Below are 18,486 nucleotides of genomic sequence, written 5' to 3'. Positions count from 1 at the left end.
GACGGCTTTGCAGGTTCTCTAGCCCCAGAGGCTCCCTTGCTGATCAGGAGACTGGGAGCAGCCGGGCATCCTGGAGGCAGGGCTAGGAACTTGTGGCAGGTGCCTTGGTGTGGGTGGGAATACGGGAAGAGGCTCCCCCTGCCTGTCTTGGCCTGGCGTGGGTTTTTGTCTGTCCCAGAACCTACCAGCTCTGGGCCTTGCTGGGTCCCTGGGCTTGTCTGTGCCTGAATGTTCTTCCCCAGACACTGAGAGACTCTGGCGACTCCGGGAACACCCTGTGCACAGCCTCCATGCGAAGCCTCCTCTGACACCATAGAGCTGGTGGCCTCTTCCCTTGCTCCCCCTGTTCTCCACTCACCATCGTGGAGCACTTTTCTCTGACCTGAGTCACCTTCTGGTTCACTTTCTTCCCCAGCAGGCAGCCGGGCAGGGCTCTGCTCCTGGCCTACTCACTTGATGCCTGGCACGTGGCCTCTCTCCTGGCAGTGGTGATTGATGGTGAGGAATAGGGCATCTTCCCGTGGCTGAAGGGCTGTCTGCTAGGAGAGGCGCCCGTTTGATGGTGTGTCCTTGGGGGACAGGACCCAGGCTATCCCATGGCAAATTGGGATGGACAGATGTCAGCTCACTAAGGAGGAACTTGGTGTCTGTCAGAGTGGCCTTCTAGGGACTCAGCCCTCTGAGGGCCACTTGCCATCCCTGGGGGGTGTGTGAGCAGAGGTGGTGTGAATTCCCACACCTGACCATTCCAGAGAGAGGTGGAAGCATTCGACTTTCCATGGCCAGAGATTTCCTGGGAGGCCCTTGTGGACTGGAGTCTGGGACAGATGTGATGTGAGGTAGCTGCCAAGGGGCTGAGTCGAACTGTTAGGGTCCAAGGTGATGAGCAGGGTGTGGTCTGGGGGTGCCAGCCATGGAACGGGTGCCCATGGCCTGACCTCTCTCAAAGGGGAGGCTGAGCTGCTTTGTCAAGTGCCCTGAGCACCAGAGATGGGAGAGGAAGGGTAGCTGAACTGCGCTGGTTGGGAAAACTCTGCTTCTGTGTGTCCTGTGACTCCCCTGCCCTGCGGTGGTCCCCGCCCTTTACAGTCTCCACACTCCTCCGTCCTGGTGGGCTTTTCTGAAGGAGGCAGCCACCCCATTGTCCTCAAAGGGCTTGGGGTCCCCCTTGCAGTCATAGAGCTGGCTCTATGTTTCTGAGGGACCCTCGGGCAGGAGCGGGGAGAGGCACCCCTGGACAGCAGGTTGTTGGTATTGTAAGAATGGACGAAGGGCAGCCTCGCGGAAATGGAGCCAGGAGGTCGGGCGACAGGAGCTCTCACGCCCTCCACTCATCATCTGTTGCATGGATACTACCTTACTACCCCAGCAGGAGGAAGAAGGGCTTCCCTAGCAGGTCCCCAGCAACAGCCCAGCCTGTGAGAGGCAGTCACATCTTAGCCAGTGTGCTCCAGTGGCCTTGGTGTTGGTAACGGTCCTGACATCCCCCCTTTCCTCCATAGCGGAGCTCACCTCTCCTCTCTTCTCCAGCCTTGCCTGCGGCTTTGCTCTACATTCCTTGTGCTGGATTACATTTCTTTCCCAGTCTCAAACAAACCCATTTTTGGGTGGGAACATACCTGGCCACTTTATTTTAAAGGTTCACAGTATGTAGTGGGGAGCCTTCCTGGGTCAGGGCTCCAGGGTCTCCCTCTCCTTAACTGTTTCCCCAGATGTACCCCCTGCCCCCTGCAGTCTGGCTTCCCCTGCTCCTGACACTGCCCGCTCTCCCACCGACCTCGCTCTTGCTCTCTCGCTGTGGGCTTGCTGTAAACCATTGCTGTGCACGACTTCTCACGGACGGAGGACATGTGCAGAAAGAAGGCACGGGTCGTCATCTGCCGTCTGATGGCAGGGCTGGCACTGCTCTGTCCCCGTGCCAGCTGAGCTGCTTGGCCCAGGGCCAGGCACACAGTAGGAGGCCAGTCCCACACCCTGCACCAGGCAGACCGGTCTGGCCTGCAGGAGGGGACAATGTGGACAGGTTGGGCTTCTGGGGAGGCCCCGTCTGGCTTCTTCCTGAGGACAGCCTGCACACCAGTTGACCTCAGAGTGATCTCTCTCTATCACTGTTGCCTCAGCTGCCAAGATGCGGTTGGTGGGGCTGGCACATCACCCCCGTAGTTGGGGAGTGGTGGGCTGAAGGACTGTCCGAGCTGGTTATTGAGGCTGAGTGACACAGTCTCGGCAGAGATGGAAATGGAAAGGCATGCATGCAGGAGTCTCTTGTCTCAGTTGGCTGTTACCGTTCCTATGAACAATGTGGATTTCCTTCCCTGCGTCCCCACATGTGGGGTGGCGGTGTTTCAGCCATTCAGGACATCTGCTGTGTGCTGGTTCCCTGGGTAGGCTAGACGAGGTCCTGGTCCTTAGTGGGGGTCACCCGGACTCCCTCTGAGGAAGTGGGGGAGGGCTTGGTGGGAGGGTTACAATCTGCCTCTGGCCTACGCTCTCAGATGTCATCCCTGATAATGATGTGGCAGCAGCAAAGCCCCAGAGGATCCAGAGGATTCCATGAGGCTGCCTGAGCTATGGGGTCAGTGAGCGCAGGGTGCTGTGATGTGGGATAATAGCACATTACATGCCGCAACTGATAACAGTAGAGAATTCTTTAGATATTAATGTTGTGCAATACTGCAGTGGGTGTGTTTTCTAGCTCTGTGGGGATCACGTACGTGAATGGGTCTGATTCTAATCCTCGGTCTGTGTTCGTACCCCCCACACCTCCGTGGCTCCCCACCTCATCGCATCCCTGGCACTCTGCATTAGTGGAAATGGAACCTCCTTCTTTGGCTCCTTGCCACTAGGATGGAAGCCATGAGGGCATGGATCTTGTCACTCAGTGTTTTATCTCCTGAGCCCAGACCTGGCCTGGCACGGAGTAGAGCCTCAGTAGGTATCTGGTCCATGATTCAATGAATGGATAAAACGCAAGTGGGATTTTTATATCAGTCATAGAATTAGGGGTTCTTGCTATCCCATGCTCCAGTGGGGGCAGATGAGGCTCGGTGAGATGCAGTCACTGGCCCGTCGTACTCAGCTGGCAGGTGTCGGGGGTGGGATTTGGATCCTCACGCACATGCAGGTCAGGTGTGTATGGTATCACCTGGTTGCGGGGGGTGGGGTGGGCTACACCCTGGCACGCGTAAAGGCCACGTTCAAGCAGCAGCCACTTTACTGCACGTGGCACATCTAGATGGAAAGGCTTTGCAGGAATTTTGCTTTATAGGCACATAAAGGCCTTTATTACCCATAATGTGGACGTGGGTCTGAAGAGGATTCTATTCTGCTTTCTACCAAGGGGTTTGTTGGAGACCCCTGTGGAGGCCCGAGCTCCTGGCCCTGCTTGGAGGCTAGACTGCAGGAAAGGGGAAGTGCTGGCTGTTGGCAGGACGTGGCCACTGGGCTGCTTGGTATCCAGGGGCAGGACGGAATGGTGGTGTCCCCAGAGTGAAAGGTGGGTTTAAGCTGCCTCAGTGGGAAATGTGACGTTATGTGGCTTGTTAAATCATGCAGGGGCATGGAAGAGAGCTGCTTCTAATTATCAGGATGGAAGTTAATGGAATAGAACCTCTAGCCAGGCTGCCCAATGGTAGAGCAGGGAGAACTTCTGGTTTGTGGTAGGGATTGGCCAGCAAGTGTTGAGGTGATCATAGGCAAGCCAAGGAAGGAAGCACACACCATCTGCAAATGATTGGACTGGGGGCCAGGGGGTCCTTGCTCATCCTCACGGCTTTGTCCCTTTGGCCAAGACCAGAAAGAGAAGCTGGACAGGGCTTGGTGTGCAGAGACCTGAGACAGGATGAATCCCCTTGGTGCCATGGCCAGCCTTCACAGCTGAAGGAGACCCTGGTTGGCTATCTTGAAGGGGTGGTGTGGAGCTGTGGACTGCTGGTGAGCTTCAGACCTAGGGCAAAGCTGGCATGGAAGTTGGGCTCACTTTTGAGCATTTGCAAGAAGACCTTGTCCTCCGCTGACTTAGGGCAGGTCAAGTGACTTGACTGTGCAGGGAGAGCCCCTGGTGGGCTTTACTCCTCTCTTTGCCATGGGTCCTGAGGACAAGTGTGGGGTACCATGGTTGGGTGAGTCAGGTCAGTGATTCTACCAGTCACCCTCTGCTAGTACTCTTGGTAAAGGGAGCAGTGTTGGCTTGAGCTGAGGACCCCAGGCAGAGCCCTGGCTCTCTGGAAGGGTATCAGAGTCTGTTGCTTTTGTGTAGGAACAGGTCTAGTTCATGTCTGCCTTCCGCTCATGTTGTAATTCATTCTCAAAATGGTGCCCGAGTACCATTTTCCATCATCCAGCCAGTGTGCCCTCAAGGGAATGGATCATTCAGCCAGGTACACAGTCTACTCAGGTGATCTCACCTGGTTATCCTTGGATTAGGAGAGTGAATACTCAGTACGTGTGGAGTATTAGTAACGACCTAGGAGATTGATGGAGATCCTCTTCATCTTACTGGGAAGACACTGGGGCTCAGTGAGGTGAGGTGACTTGCCCAAGGACACACAGCCAGGAGAGGGTGGACAGGAACTGGGCACTGTGACTCACAACCAGGCCAGTGCTCTGAGGCATAGCTTTCTGCTACCTTCTTGGGTGAGTGAAGCAGATTTCCTCCTATGACTCTTAAGCCTTCCCCTGTAGCATTTCTGGATTCCTCACATCATTCTTGGCAGGTGGGGAGGGTCAGGCCTTGTCAGCTTCACGTTGCCCATGAGGAAACTGAAAGATGGAGTGGCCTGTATGACTCACATATGAACTGACACCCGTTTGTGGAACATGGTGCTGAAATAATGGCTTTGTTTTGGTTGAAAGAATTGACGTCCTTGGGTGGATTATCACGGGGGCTATCACCTGAAGTTCTCTTGGTCTTGGGGAACTGACTGTCCAGTGTCTGGAAACCAAGGAGACGTTAGTGATCCCCTGGGCTCATAGCTCCCTTGGTGGGGAGCTTCTCTTTCCTGGGGACTGCCCAGGCTGGTGGACCCCCCAGGTGTTAGCTAGTGGGGTCTCATGGGTTAGTGCAAGCCTCTCTGTACAGAGCGGGCAGTGGTATGCTTGGACTCATTCAGCCGAACTGGACTGTTTTCTTGGATTGTTGCGTTTTATTTATTCTCACTAATCTACTTCTCTTGCCTGTTTATGCATTGCAGATTCTAATAAAATGTATTTGAGACCAGAGCAAATGAGGAACATTCTGGAAAGAAATATGAGAAATGCTATCTTGAATTACCTAGCTTGTAGGAGTGGCTGTTGGCTCTGAGATCCTGGCTTCAGAAGGGTCAATCCCCCTCCCCTAGTGTAGAAAAGTGAGAGTGACTCAGAGTGAGGGCTTCCCTTGGGTGGGATTTGCACAGGAAGCTCTTCCCAGTCGGGGAGCCTGGCATTGGGGCTCTTCCATCTAAGGATCCCGAGGGCAAGGGGGCTGATGGCGCCACTTACGTGCCAGGACCCCGGATCCCGAGGCAGGGGAATGCTGTAATCTAAACATTTACATTCTGAAAAATGGGAAAGCATCCGCTTCGATATAAATTAGCCAGGGCCTGACGGGTTTATTACACCCTGGAATGCTTTCATGAGGCTTTCAGAGGGGTCCACATTGCAGGCTCAGGTCTCCAGCTGGGCTGGCCTGTGGCACGTTCCTAAGGGGACCCTGCAAACACACGGGCTGTGTCTCCTTGTCCTTCAGGTCCCTTGGGGCCATCACTGATTCACTGGTGACCTGGGACCAGGGAAACGCGGTGCCTCATCCTGGATTGGGAGGCAGCCTGAGCCGTGAGCATCTTGAAGCTGATCATCTGGGACAGACTGGGCAGGCAGGGAGGGATGGTGGCTAGCTGAACCCCCGGGTCCCCTCGAGTGGGCAGAACAGCCCTGTGCAGATCCGTAGAGATGGGCCCGTGTTCCAGGGAGAGCTAACTGGGTCCCAGGCACAGGGAGTATAGAGGAGCTTAGGGAGATGCTGGCAAAAACACATACTCACAGCTTTGTGAAAAATTTGTGTGCATTCATTCATGAACTTATTTCTGTGTCTCTTTAATATTATATACGTGTGTATCCACAGGTATATGTAGACAGACATTGAATAGGTCCTGAATAAATGATTTTGGAGGAATTGGATAGGATCCTAACAACGAGTAATCTCTGACATCAGCTATTTTGTTTCTGATTCAGAGGAGGAAGCCTGTTTTATACAGAGTCTGTGGGCAGGTTTATACCCAGAACCATGGTTCTAAACCATCTTGGTTCTGAATCACCTGCAGAGCTTATTAAAAACGGATTTCCAGGTCCCAGCCACCATCAGAATTTCTGATGTGTTAGGTCTTGGCTCGGTGCTGGAAATTCACATTTTTAACAAGTTCCTGGGTGATGTTGCAGCTGTTGATGGGGTGGCCACACTTGGGAAATGATGCGCTAGAGAGATAAGCATGTGGGCTCTGGTAAGGGATGGGGGAGCTCTTTCTAGAACTTCCCTGGGTCTGAGAACGGACCATGGACACCTTTGAAGGAGTGAAGAAGACTCACTGGGCGAGCCTGGGTGTCCATGGAACCATGTCCTTGTCTTTTTAAGAAAGAAGCTAAAACCTCTCACAAGGTGGGCGGAGCCTGCTTGCCGCCGCCTGGAGCATTGTGGGTTTACACGCTCATTCGGCAGGCATCCGTCAGTGTCCACTTCGTGCCCAGTCCTGTAAGTGACCTGTCCTCAGCATCGGGAAGGGTTCTCAGGGTGTCTCTAGCAAATGTTGGGGGAACCCTTGGTTTGTGTCCAGCTGGGCCACCCTGTGTGGGAGCTTGGAGGAGAAATGATGTACTACTTGCCACGGGAATGTTGTCCCTACTCTGGCTCCACTTGGGTCCTTAGGAAGAGCTCTGGACTTCTCTGGGAAGCCAGGTATTTTCCCTAAAGCCTGTGGGTCACTTTGACCTCTATATATGTCTTCATCCTCTTGGGCTTCCCAGGAACAGACTTCCCAAGCCTGAGGGTCTTGGCACCCGGACCTGCAGCAAACCCCCTGCACCATCGTGTCCTCCTCTCGACAGGAGCCAGGCCCCACGTGTCACAGTGTCTGTTGGTGTTCACCTGTGACTCTTGTCCCTGAGGAGTAAGCTCAAAGCTGGACTTTGGAAACCCATGAATGGTCTTTATTTTTATAAATAGACCAATTCCAGAGGTTGAACGAGGACACGGAAGGGGCCTGCTCCGAGTCGAGCCAAAGGGATGCCCGAAGGTAAGTCAGGCCACCTGGTTGCCTGTTGTGTGGCTTGAGACTGTCCCCTTCTTCTCCCTGGTCTAAGCTTCCTTCTCTCCCAGGGGAGCTGTACTAACGCTTGTCCTGCCTCTTTTCCTGCCACAGTGATGCTCTGGGGCACGTGGCAGCTTTCTTGCTTGAATACATGTGAATTATCGAGGGTATCTGGGATGACAGGCAGGTGTGTACAGGTCTCCTAAGGGGAGCAGATGACCCTCTGAGGTTTGGGGACTGAGGCTGTGGAAGCCACAGGGAAAGGGGGCTCCAGCCAGCTTGGAAGAGCAGTGCGGGTTGGAGAGACTCACTGAGCACCTGGATTCCCATCCCAGCTCTGCAGCCGAGGGGCCCGGGAGGGTAAGCCCTGCCTCTGCCTAGCTGAGTACCACCCTCATCTGGGAAAAGGAGGGCAATGACGGTGGTTGGCACTGTGGGGGACACAGGGCTCATGAGCCAGGCTCCGTACGAGGGTCCAGGAGGAGTGATGGCAATGACCACGTTTGTTGGGATAGCTTCAGTCTCTGCCATGGGAGAGGCAGGTGTCACGTTTGGATAGAGGGACCCGAACTTCCTGTGCTCCTACCCACCCCCGCCCCTCCGTCCCGGTGATGCCAGGCTGGCCACTCAGAACTGGGCCCATGGTTAAGAGGTAGAGGCAAGTAAAAATTCAAGGAATGTTTATTACAGGCTGAGACTGTGAGGAGGGGAGTTTGGCTCTTCTGGTGCCCGGGTAGTTTTTAATTTAACTTTTATTTTTGCCAAAGGAATACATATTCATAGCCAAGCAGTAATAAGCTTGTAATGAAAAGCAGCAGCCCACTTGCCCCTTGCCTCTCACCTGTGGTTTCCACTTCCCAGGGGTAACTGGTTTGCATTCTTGGTTTGTTTTGGTATTTACCGTATTCCTAAGTGATATGCTTACACTACCTCTTTCTTGATTTTTCAGTGTTATTTAGTATTTTTTGAATTTGGGTTGTGAGAGATGGGGGGTTTGGGTTTCCTAGATCACTTCTTTTGTCATTTATTTGTTTATTTTTTAAGACTTTATTTATTTGAGAGAGAGTGAGAGAGAGAGTGTGTGTGCAGTGCGGGGGGTGGGGGAAGAGGCAGAGGGAGAAGCAGACTCTCCACTGTGCAAGGAGCCTGGTGTGGGGCTTGATCCCAGGACACTGAGATCATGACCTGAGCCAAAGGCAGATGCTTAACCCATTGAGCCACTCAGGTGCCCCACTTCTCTTGCAGCTGAAACAGGTAAGACTAACCTAACTTCCCCAGTCTCTGCCAGCCTTGCCAGAGCACGGCAGCCCCCAGGGTTCTAAGTGTGTCAACACCCATAGCGATGTCAGTCACCATCCACGTAGTGTCCTGTGATTGCCTTTTTTCTAATAGACTATTGTTTTCCCTGGAATTAGGTACATAGCAACCAACATGCTTTTCAGTTGGCCTGGTTTTCTATTACTATTTATCCTCTAGTTCTCTGACTAAACTGGAAATATTTCCTGAACGTGTTCAGAGACATCAGGTAATATTTGTTCTGTTTCTCCACAGCACCCCCTCAAGCCCCAGTCTGGATACTAGGCTCTCCTGGTGCTGCCGCTTCACTGAGTTCCCTCTTCGCCATTGTCCTGCAGGATCACCTCCTTCCTGAGTTCCATGCCTTGCTCTCTCTGTGATTAGTCTCATCTTCAAGGAGCTTGCCTTCCAGAACCTTCCTGAGAAAGGGTAGATGGGATGCAAAGATTCTGACATACTGCATGAATGAAAGTATCTTTGTTTGACTTTTATACTTGATTAATATTTGGGCCAAATATCAAAGCCTAGGTTGAAATTGCTTTTCCTTAGAAACTTGGAAAAATCACTTTTCCCATAGAAAGTTTTCCATTATCTGACCGGTCAGGCGCTATTTTGTGTCCCAGTCCTCAGAATGTGACTGTTTGCACATACTCCCCACTTCCACCCTCCTCCCCCCTCACCCAGAAGCTTTGAGGATTGTCTCTTTATCACCAGGGTACCGAAATGTCACATTTCCGTTGCTTAATATGAGTCAATAAATGCATTGCTTTTGGTTGATACTTCCATTCAACTCTAGGGATTTGCCTTACATTATGAATTTGATAAAAATTTCCATTCTTCATTCATTCCCCCCCCCTTTTTTTGGTTGAGCTTCCCAAACTGATTCTCTAATTAGCCTTTTCTCCTAATTTCCTTATTTTCTGCTGCTTTTTTTTTTTTTTTTTTTCTAGTGCAGCAGTTCCCAAACCTTTGGGTCTCAGGTCCCTTTTTAGCCTCAGGTTTGTTCACACTTAAAGATCACTGAGCATCCCAGAAACCTTTGTTAATGCAGGTTGTCATTTGCCATGGGTGGCTCAGTGGGTTGGGCCATTGCCTTTGGCTCGGGTCATGATCTTGGGGTCTTGGGATCGAGTCCCGCATCGGGCTTTCTGCTCGGCGGGGAGCCTGCTTCCTCCTCTCTCTCTGCCTGCCTCTCTGCCTACTTGTGATCTCTCTCTGTCAAAATAATAATAATAATAATAATAAAGAAATTACAACAGACATTTAAAGAGTAAGTCATGAAAATAATAATAAACCTGCTCCTTGCGAACATATAGAACAGAACTTACGGAAGTGAATATGTATTTTTTCAAAGCAAAACTTCAGTGAAAAATGTGACTGTGTTGTATATTTTTGCCACTCTGCGTAACATGTGCTTTCATAGAGCTAGCTATATTCTCACCTGTTTCTGCCCGTCATTTGTGGTGATGTGCTCTTGCTTGAAGTCCATGAAGAAAGCCTAGTTCGCTTCAGATGTGTAGTTGGAAAAAGGAAGAGTATTTGTACTGCCCTTTTATATAGTTGTGGGTTCTCGGCTTTGATGTTATACCAGAACTCTACAATGGTAAATTCGTAATGATCAGTTTCAGTGTGGAATCTGAAACTTGATCAGTGAACTTTTTGTTCTCTGTTAGATTAAAAGCCATTGGTCTCTCTTGTGCTTTGAGGGGATTTTACCTCTGCCCAATTTTGTAACATCATTGCTTGTTCTTAAGGCAAATATTGGTTCATGGGGTTACACAAATCTGTTCAGTGTTGATATGTTTCTTTATATTTCACCAAACAATTAGATAGGTAAATATCACTGCTGCTCTGAATACAAAACTATGTTCTCAGGCTTGGGACAGTAGATAAATGAGCTAAAATTCTGATTTTTCCTGAGAGCTAGAATTTGGTTTGTTAGTAACAAGTGTGAGCATTTGTTTTCCTTGTGCTGCAAGGCTGCCTTCTTCATTTTCGAGAGAAGACTTTGGCCTTTATTTTTACCGTGGGTGCCTCTTGGCGAAGACCCCAGTGATTCCTAGTACACTTCGATGCCACGGCCTTGATTTGTGTGACAGCATCAGGAGCGGTGCCCACAGTTGCTCCCGCACAATCAGTGTAGATGTCAACACTGTGGAAAAGGCCAGTAGTAGCTTAGTGTTCTCATAAAAACAATTCTGGTTTTGTGGACTTGCTGAAAGGGTTTCAGGAGCCCTTAGGTGTCTGAGGACCACACTTTTGGAACTGCTGTTCTAGACTGTGTTTTCCTATCTTATAAACTTCTACTGGATTTTTTAGCCTTGGTTTCCAGTTTTCGATTTCTTAGAGCTCTTTTCTTTGTCCTTTACAGTTTTTAGTTCCTATTTCATCTTATTTTGCTGAAGGTATTAACTAGTTTTGTCTGGATTTTTTCTTCTTTCTAGTGTCTTTGCTCTGGATTACTTTTGTGTCTTCTTGGTTGTAGTCGTGTTGTGTGTGTGTGTATGTGTGTGTGTGTTGGAGGCCCTTATCAATGCTTAGTGATTCTTGGTTTATACTTAATGGAAGGCACGAATGTGCTGGTTGGAAGTCCTCTGGATATGGGGGAGGGGACTTGTTGACAAATGGGCTTCTCCTTAGTGTGATTGGATGGGAGCCAGCTGGGGATCCTCAAATAATGGTATCTTGAGGAGTGTTTCCAAGGGCTGGTTAGTTTCAGGGAAGAATGTTCTAGCACCACACATGTAATTCTGGGAGGTAAGAAAGGAAAGGGGACAGGCGATTTTGCTGTTCAGTGTATCAGTTTTCACAGAATGGCACCCTACTACTTGCATATTTTGCTTTATCGTCTCTGAAATCAGAGGATAGACCTACTGTCTTCAGAAAGTTTGGGAGAGAAAGAATAATGTGGATGATGGGGATTAGGGAAAGCATCTAGGTAGGGGTAGAGGTCTCTCCTGCTTCTTTTGAAGACTCTACTCAGTCTGTCTGTTTTCTATTCCAGCTGCATCTCTGCTTCCAGAGGTACAGTTACCTCTAATTTCTTCAACTCCTGAGCTTCTCGAACATAGAAGCTCACTCCTTGAAGGCTGGCCCAGGGCAAGCTTAGCAGACTGCTGAATGCTGGAGCCTAAGTCCGCATCTCTAATCCGTTGACTTGCTGGCTCCCAGAACAGTGTTGACATCTCTCACCTACTATTGTTTTCTTTCTTTGCCTTTTTCTTAGTCATTTCGGATTTGTGCAATTAATCATTCTAAGTGATGCAAATAAAAAATTCTTTGTGTGAGGCATTGTAGGGGACACTATATGTCGACCCCCAGTTAACCCTTTCCTCCTGGTACTCATGCCCTTTTGCAGTGCCCTCCTCTCTGGAATGTGATCGGGACCTGTGACATCTGTCCCACTGATGGAAGGTGGCAGAGGTGATGGGGGTATTGCTCCCCTGATGCCTTACCTGAGATTGTGAACATCAGCTTTGCAGAAGGTTCTCTCTCTGGCTGGTTTTGCTGAAGCTATGTGGGAGGCCCACATGGCAAGGACCCGTGGGCAGTCTCCAGCCAACAGCCAGCTAGGAACTGGGAATGGCTTCTGAAAGCCGGCAAACAACCCCCATTTAAGCAGGCAGCATGTAACCGAATGATGCCAACAACCACATAAGACGGGAAGAGCTTGGTCCTTTCCTGTCTGAGCCTTGACATGAGATCACAGTTCAAGCAGGCAACTTCTTTTGTGGCTTTGTAATGTCGTTATGTGCCAGTAGAAAATGGATTCGGGCAGCATTCAAGCTGCTCTGTTCCCCTGGAAATCTGGCTCTTCGTGCTTTGGCCTCGTGGGTCCATTGCCATGTCAAGCTGGATATTTGGCCCCTGGGGGCAAGAGCTCCAGGTCAGGAATCTGCTGCTTACAGACGCCATTTACATTTGCTACTGGTGGTTACAGAATTTGGAAGACTGGACACGAGAGGCCTTCTAGGTTCTGAGAGGGGCCGTTCTTCTTGTGTTGTGAGTTGCTGAAGTCTGGACACCTTTGCAGCCAGCCCGTGGACTTGGCATCCCCAAGTCTCATGCCTGGAAGGGGTCTGTAGCCCAGCTGTCCTCTCTCGGGAAGGTTGGGGACTGTTTTACCAAATTTAACTTGAAACAGTGCAATTTACACTTCAGATGTAGAGAATAATTACAGAAGGAGAGAAGGGTTGTTTTTATTCCTTAATGTGGTTGACTGGGACTGATGGAAGCAACATATACTCATGGCAGGTCCTGGTAGCCAGGAGCCTGGGATTGGCTGCCCATCTTTGCTTTGTTCTTGCCAGTTGGGGTGCCTTGAGTAGGTGACTTAACCTTCCTGCCCTCTGTTCCTTTGTCATTAATTCTTGCAATCATTTTTCCAATATTTGATGGATAGGTGTTATGTGCTGGGCTATCGAGATGAATGTGATGAGGTTCTTGCTCTCAGAGCTTGATTTGAGGTGGGCTAAGGGGGCTCCGAGGCAGGCAACTCCAGGATGGCTGAGCTTGCAAAGGGGATGTGTGTGTGTGTGTGTGTGTGTGTGTGCACACGCGTGCATGCCTGCCATCGTCTTTGTTTGGTTCATCCTGTGTTTTAAATTACTAAAATTCATTACCGATCTTTGAAAGTTGGGATATTTTGGGATGCCTGGGTGGCTCAGTTGGTTGGGCAGCTGCCTTCGGCTCAGGTCATGATCCCGGCGTCCTGGGATCGAGTCCCACATCGGGCTCCTTGCTCCGCGGGGAGCCTGCTTCTCCCTCTGACTCTGCCTGCCACTCTGTCTGCCTGTGCTCACTCTTGCTCTCTCTCTCTTTCTGACAAAATAAATAAAATCTTAAAAAAAAAAGTTGGGATATTTTAACTAAAACTTAGAATTTCTGACTTGTGTAGAGAAATAGGAAAATTGGGCAACAGTCCCCAGGAACCTCCTCTTTAAATGGGCAAGGACACATGTCTTTCGAAAAGAGAGAAGAACAGATAGGCTGGGGTGGGGTGAAGGGGGCTGTGATTTCAGGAAAAGGAGAATGTATGCAGGTAGGACCTGACTTTTGCTGAAGTGGACCCTGGGGGCTTTCCTTTTTGCTACTCTGCCCCTCAGGATGCATGTGCCTAGTAGGGTCACAGGATCCAGAGGACAAAGGCCATGCTATCTGTCTCGGTCATAGGTCCCCCCTCTACTTCTTAGGGTTATTGTAAAGAGCAGAGGGGCTGGCCACTGTGAGTGGAATCTTCTGTGTCCTTTGTAATAGGCAGGCATTTGTTCATCAGTTTTGAGGGCTAGATACTTGACTGGCAAATCACTCTGTAGCACTAGGTAGGTCCTGCGTGCAGTTCCTCGCGGGCAGGAATTCTGTGTGACCGTGACTAGAATGCGGTTATGGAAATGGATATTAGATCCAGGTGGCCAACGGTTGATTGGCTCTTCCTTGCTCCAACCTCCTGGCCAAACAATAGTTCCCTCCAAGATCTACAGCCTTTCCCCTCCTCTTTCGCTGCCCCAGCTGCCGCCATCTTGTAGCCCCAGGGGCCTCACTGTCCTGTGGGGGCCACAGGGATCTGCCTCTTTGTGGAGGGTCCTGTCAAAAGAACCTTTTAGAAATGGCATCCTGGTGGGCTTGAGTGAATACCCCCCACCCTAGACGTGCCTGAGGCTGTTCTGGGGAGGGCTGGGGAGTCTGGCTACTTATCTCACACCATTAGGCTTATGGCAGTGCAGCTAGCAGACAAAGGCTCGAAGGGGATTAGGGGTAATTACCAGGCCAGCTCTTTATTTCCAAGGTTTAATGGGCCCAGCCACTGTAATTGTACCTGTTAGTGTCGGGCTGCTTCCTCCCATCCAAAGGCCAGGCCCTGGGCTGGGGTATGGGTATCAGAAGGCAGGGCCTGTTGCTTGCCCACCTGCTCTCTTATTGCTGGGTGGCATCTGGAGTGTCCAGCGGCCTTAGGTGAGTTCACTGTGTTATGGCAAGCTGGCAAGGATGGGTAGCTGAGTTCATCAGGGAGAAAACGGGGAACTCTCTATGTGCTAAGGACCTTTGGTGGGGGATACAATATCCTCCATACCTTGTCAAGGCCTGAGCTGCTCTAGCAATCTCTGTCCTTGTGGGGATTATTTCTTTGGCTTCTGGACCTGTGGGTGTGTCTATAAGGATAGTGGAGGATCCTTCTTGCCTTGTAAGGTGGGACCTGTCTTAGGGATGAAGGAGGGATGTGGCTTTGGCTCTGGATGGTTTGGCATGGATGGGAGCCCTGGCTTTTCCACCATGCGTGCTCTGGGGGAGCAGTGGGCTCAGGCAGTCCCGGCTGTGGCCTATGGACACAAGCTGGAGGACCTTGGGATTCTAGCTGCTGGAAGTCACCAAAGCAACACAGGAACTGCTGTCCTGTTGAGGGAATCCCCACTTGGTCCCTCTTGGAGGAGCCTTTGCCTCGAAAAGACTCCAGAAGAGTTCAGGAGAGGGCATTTGAAAATTCAGACTATGCATCCTTTTAATCCTTTCGGGGAGCCTGTAAGGTGAGATGTTGGCGATGTTTTTATTTCTTAGAATTATTTTTCGAGCCATTCACATGAACTCAAGAGTGCCATATCGGTTTTCCACCTTAAGTAAGAGGATTAAAAACGTTGCATAATGTAGGACCCGAGTTAAGTGCTCCGGCCCCAGAGCCTTGTCACATCGTGTAATTGGGAGTAATTGCCAGTGTGGGGTTAGAGAAAGGTGCCCATTTCACGGGGGGCGGGGGGTGGACCTCGTTTGAGCCCTTGTTATGGGGGAGGCAGATTAAGCTGAGAAAGCGGGCTCCTTCATGCGGACGGGGGGGTGTGTCCTGAGCATCTTTCCCGGGCATCATTGGAGGGGGAAGGTGAGGTTGCTGTGAGGGTGCTGCAGGTGTGGGGAGTGTGGGGCCAAGGCTCACCCTGGGGGTTAGCAAGGGCTGGCATCACAGGGATCTGGGCTCTTCTACTGCCAGATGCACCTGCTTCACTCTGGAAATGGGGGCTGGCCCAAGACCCTCGGTCTCCCCAACTCCCTCCTACACTAGCTTTAGTCAGATGAGATTGCAGTGATCTTGGCCAGAGATTGGAGTAGAAGTTGAGGTGACAGGGTTCCCCTTCCCTGGGGGTCTTTCAATGAGCATCCCTCTGTTTCAGATGAAATGTGTTCTGGTCCTTGTGCAACACAGCTGCTTTGCCACGGTCCACGGACGCCCTGAGACCAGGGTGTTGATCCTCAGGAGGCGGACTGTGGTGGAGGGTGGGAGACCCTCAGCCCTCCAGGAAGTAACTGAGTCACATGGAAATGGAAGTGTTTTAGGAGCAGTGTGTTGGGGCCATTCACTGGCTGTGCCCCATCTTCGCCCTGGGCAGTCACCACCTAGCCCTAGATGTTTCCTGCTCTCTCCAGGTTCTAATGCTTCCTACCCAGATTGGGGGGTTTGAGGTGGGAAAGTGGAAAGGAACTTGGCTCTTGGTCAAGAGCTCCTGGCTGATGGTCTATGGAGGTTCTAGAAGGTGTCGGCAGAGCAAGAGGGGGAGAAGAGCTGAAACGTGGATGGGAGCAGGGATTTCATCTGTGCTGCTCTAGAGTCTTCCATGCCCCCAGCATGGGGCAGGCTGGGAAGGGAGAAGGTGGTCCTGACCTGCTCTCCCTAGGCCTTTAGAAGTCCTGCTTTGTCTCGCGTGGTCACCGTTGTCTCCATGGGAGAGAGAAGAGACACAGGCTCCACTGTAATAGCCATGACCCTCTGTCTACCCAGACTCATTTATAGTCGAGGGGCCTCTTGGGGGTGGAAGCGGTTGCTGGTGAGAATGGACAGGAAGCATAGGCTGAGGATGTCCCCTGTCTGTTTCACTTGGAAGTGGATCTCTGTCCTCCTGGCACCAGGCCCTGTGTGGCTCCTTCCCAGAGTCATTTTCAGCAGGTGGCTGTCTGTACCCCAGCCACATATACTTGCACAGGATAGGCTGTACCTGAGAGGCTGTGCTCCTCCCAAGGGGCTCAGCGATGGGAAAGACCCCACCCCTACCCCGTTCTTGCCATTTAGGAGCTTGCTGGCATCAGGGAAGAAGACAGATGTAGTTGAGCTCTTCCCTAAGGCTGAGTGGGCTGGGGCTTGCACCATGGCCCCAGCACCCATATAACACTTGCCTTATAGATGGTGCACCTGCCACACCGAGTGCTGGCTGACCGCCACAGGCCACACGGCCACCGAGAATCTAGACTTGATCCCAGGTCCAGGCTCCCAGGGAGATGTCCCAGAATGCCGAGTATGGGGTGTGGCTGACCAGAGACCAAAGACCACTCACAGATCATCCCATCTGGGTGCATTGCTGACGTGTGTGTGTGTGTGTGTGTGTGTGCGCGCGTGCGCGTGTGCGTATGCGTGTTTTGATTCCCCAAGCCATCTGCTGGACCCATGATCATGATTTTTCCAGACCCAAGAGGGTTAGGGAAGAAAGAAGTGACCCTTGATTTACAAGGTCCCAAGTTCGATGACATTCAGCTGGATTCTGGTCTTCCAGCTTCTTCTTCCAATCCTCTGGACTGTCTCTTCGTAGTTGAGAGTTGGGCTTAAAAAAGTTACTTTGGTTAAGATGGGGAAGGGAAGGAACCCTCTTCTCTGCTATCCCTCTTCTCTTCCTCTTTTAGTAGTTCCCAAGGGGCCACCATAGAAGTCTAGGTCTCTTTGGTAAATGGTTTCTGAAACCACTTGCCTAGACTGGGTCCCTTGTGTGTGAAGGTGTGGAGATGGACACGAGGGGCTGTGAGATCAGGTTCCTGGATCTGCCCCACTAGCTGTTGTGACCTTTGGGCATGTTTCTTAATCTAAGTTTGCTTTCCTCACTGGTAAAACAGGCATAAGGATACCTAAGTCATAGATTGTGGTGAGGATTAAATCAGTTAATCTGTGGAGAGCGTTTAAAACCGTGGCTGGCACATGAACTAAAAATATTGGCTATTAAGGGGAACTCCTGAGCTTTACGGAGTCTCCAGCATTTGAAGAAATTCACTGTCATAGTGGGGATCGAAGCCAGGAGGAGTGTTGGGAAAGAGATTTTAGGGTGGAGAGAGGGCCTTCCCTCTCTCTCAGGGTCACCTCCAGGTCACACCAGGCCTAGGCTCATGGGTAGTGACCTTGTTTGAAGGTGAGTCACAATGGAGACCTGCCTCTTCCCCCCAGCTCTTTGCTGGCACTGAGGTCAAGCAGGATTAACTGGGGTGTTGAGGTGTCCTTCTCCTGCCTCTGCCTGGGGCAGGAGAGATGACTAGCTCACAGCTCTGGGAAGAGGAGGAGTGGGCCTACAATGTTATGTTCTCCTGGCCTGGAGACCTGTTTAGAGCAACTGGGCGCTGGCGGGACATGAGGATAGATTTGAGAACCTTTCCTAAGGAGGGGACTCTTGCTCCTCACTTCCCTGCCCTTCTTCTGCAGGGGAACTAAACAATTATGATCAAAGGCAATAGCATTAGAGCAAAGAGCCCTTCTCTGATTGGCTCTTGAAGATACTCCTTCTATCCACATTCTACGGATGGGCTAGCTGCAGCTGTGAGAGTTGAAGCTGTAGGCATGGCTGGTTCAGCTTTAGAATCTGTGGTGACTTGACTTGAGGTCTCAACGAGTCTTCCTCAGGTTGGCCTCCGAGGGAGTCACGGCTCTGACGGAGGTCAGGGCCGGAGCCCTGGAGGTGGGCGCAGCCTGACAGACTTTTGAGAGTGATGATGTCTGGACTTCCATTTGTTCCATTTCCAGTGGAGGGGCCTCAGCCTGTCCTCAGTGCATGGGGAGCACCTCTGGTTCCATGCTTGCTGCTTAGTAGGCACTCGAGAAGCTGTGGCTCAAGGGAACATTGTTTGCAGGTGTTTCTGGAAAATGACTGAGCTGTTCATGTTTACATGGAGC

At 51.1% G+C, this 18,486-nt stretch overlaps 2 long non-coding RNA genes across 2 annotated transcripts in view; both read left to right on the top strand.

Moving 5' to 3' along the window:
• The window catches only part of LOC106005092, a 256,068-nt gene that overhangs the window by 54,479 nt on the left and 183,103 nt on the right, over positions 1 to 18,486 (top strand). The gene's annotated exons all lie outside the window — the stretch shown is intronic.
• On the top strand, positions 6,340 to 9,364 carry LOC123390786. The gene is made up of 2 exons (XR_006605363.1): positions 6,340 to 7,268; positions 8,835 to 9,364. It is a non-coding gene; the product is annotated as an uncharacterized LOC123390786 (long non-coding RNA).

This window comes from Mustela putorius, unplaced genomic scaffold (genome assembly GCF_011764305.1).
Source record: "Mustela putorius furo isolate JIRA1106 unplaced genomic scaffold, ASM1176430v1.1 tig00000145_pilon_pilon_pilon, whole genome shotgun sequence".
Lineage (NCBI taxonomy): Eukaryota > Metazoa > Chordata > Mammalia > Carnivora > Mustelidae > Mustela > Mustela putorius.
The sequence above is the reverse complement of the archived record's forward strand: the minus strand, read 5'-3'. Positions and strand labels throughout refer to the sequence as shown.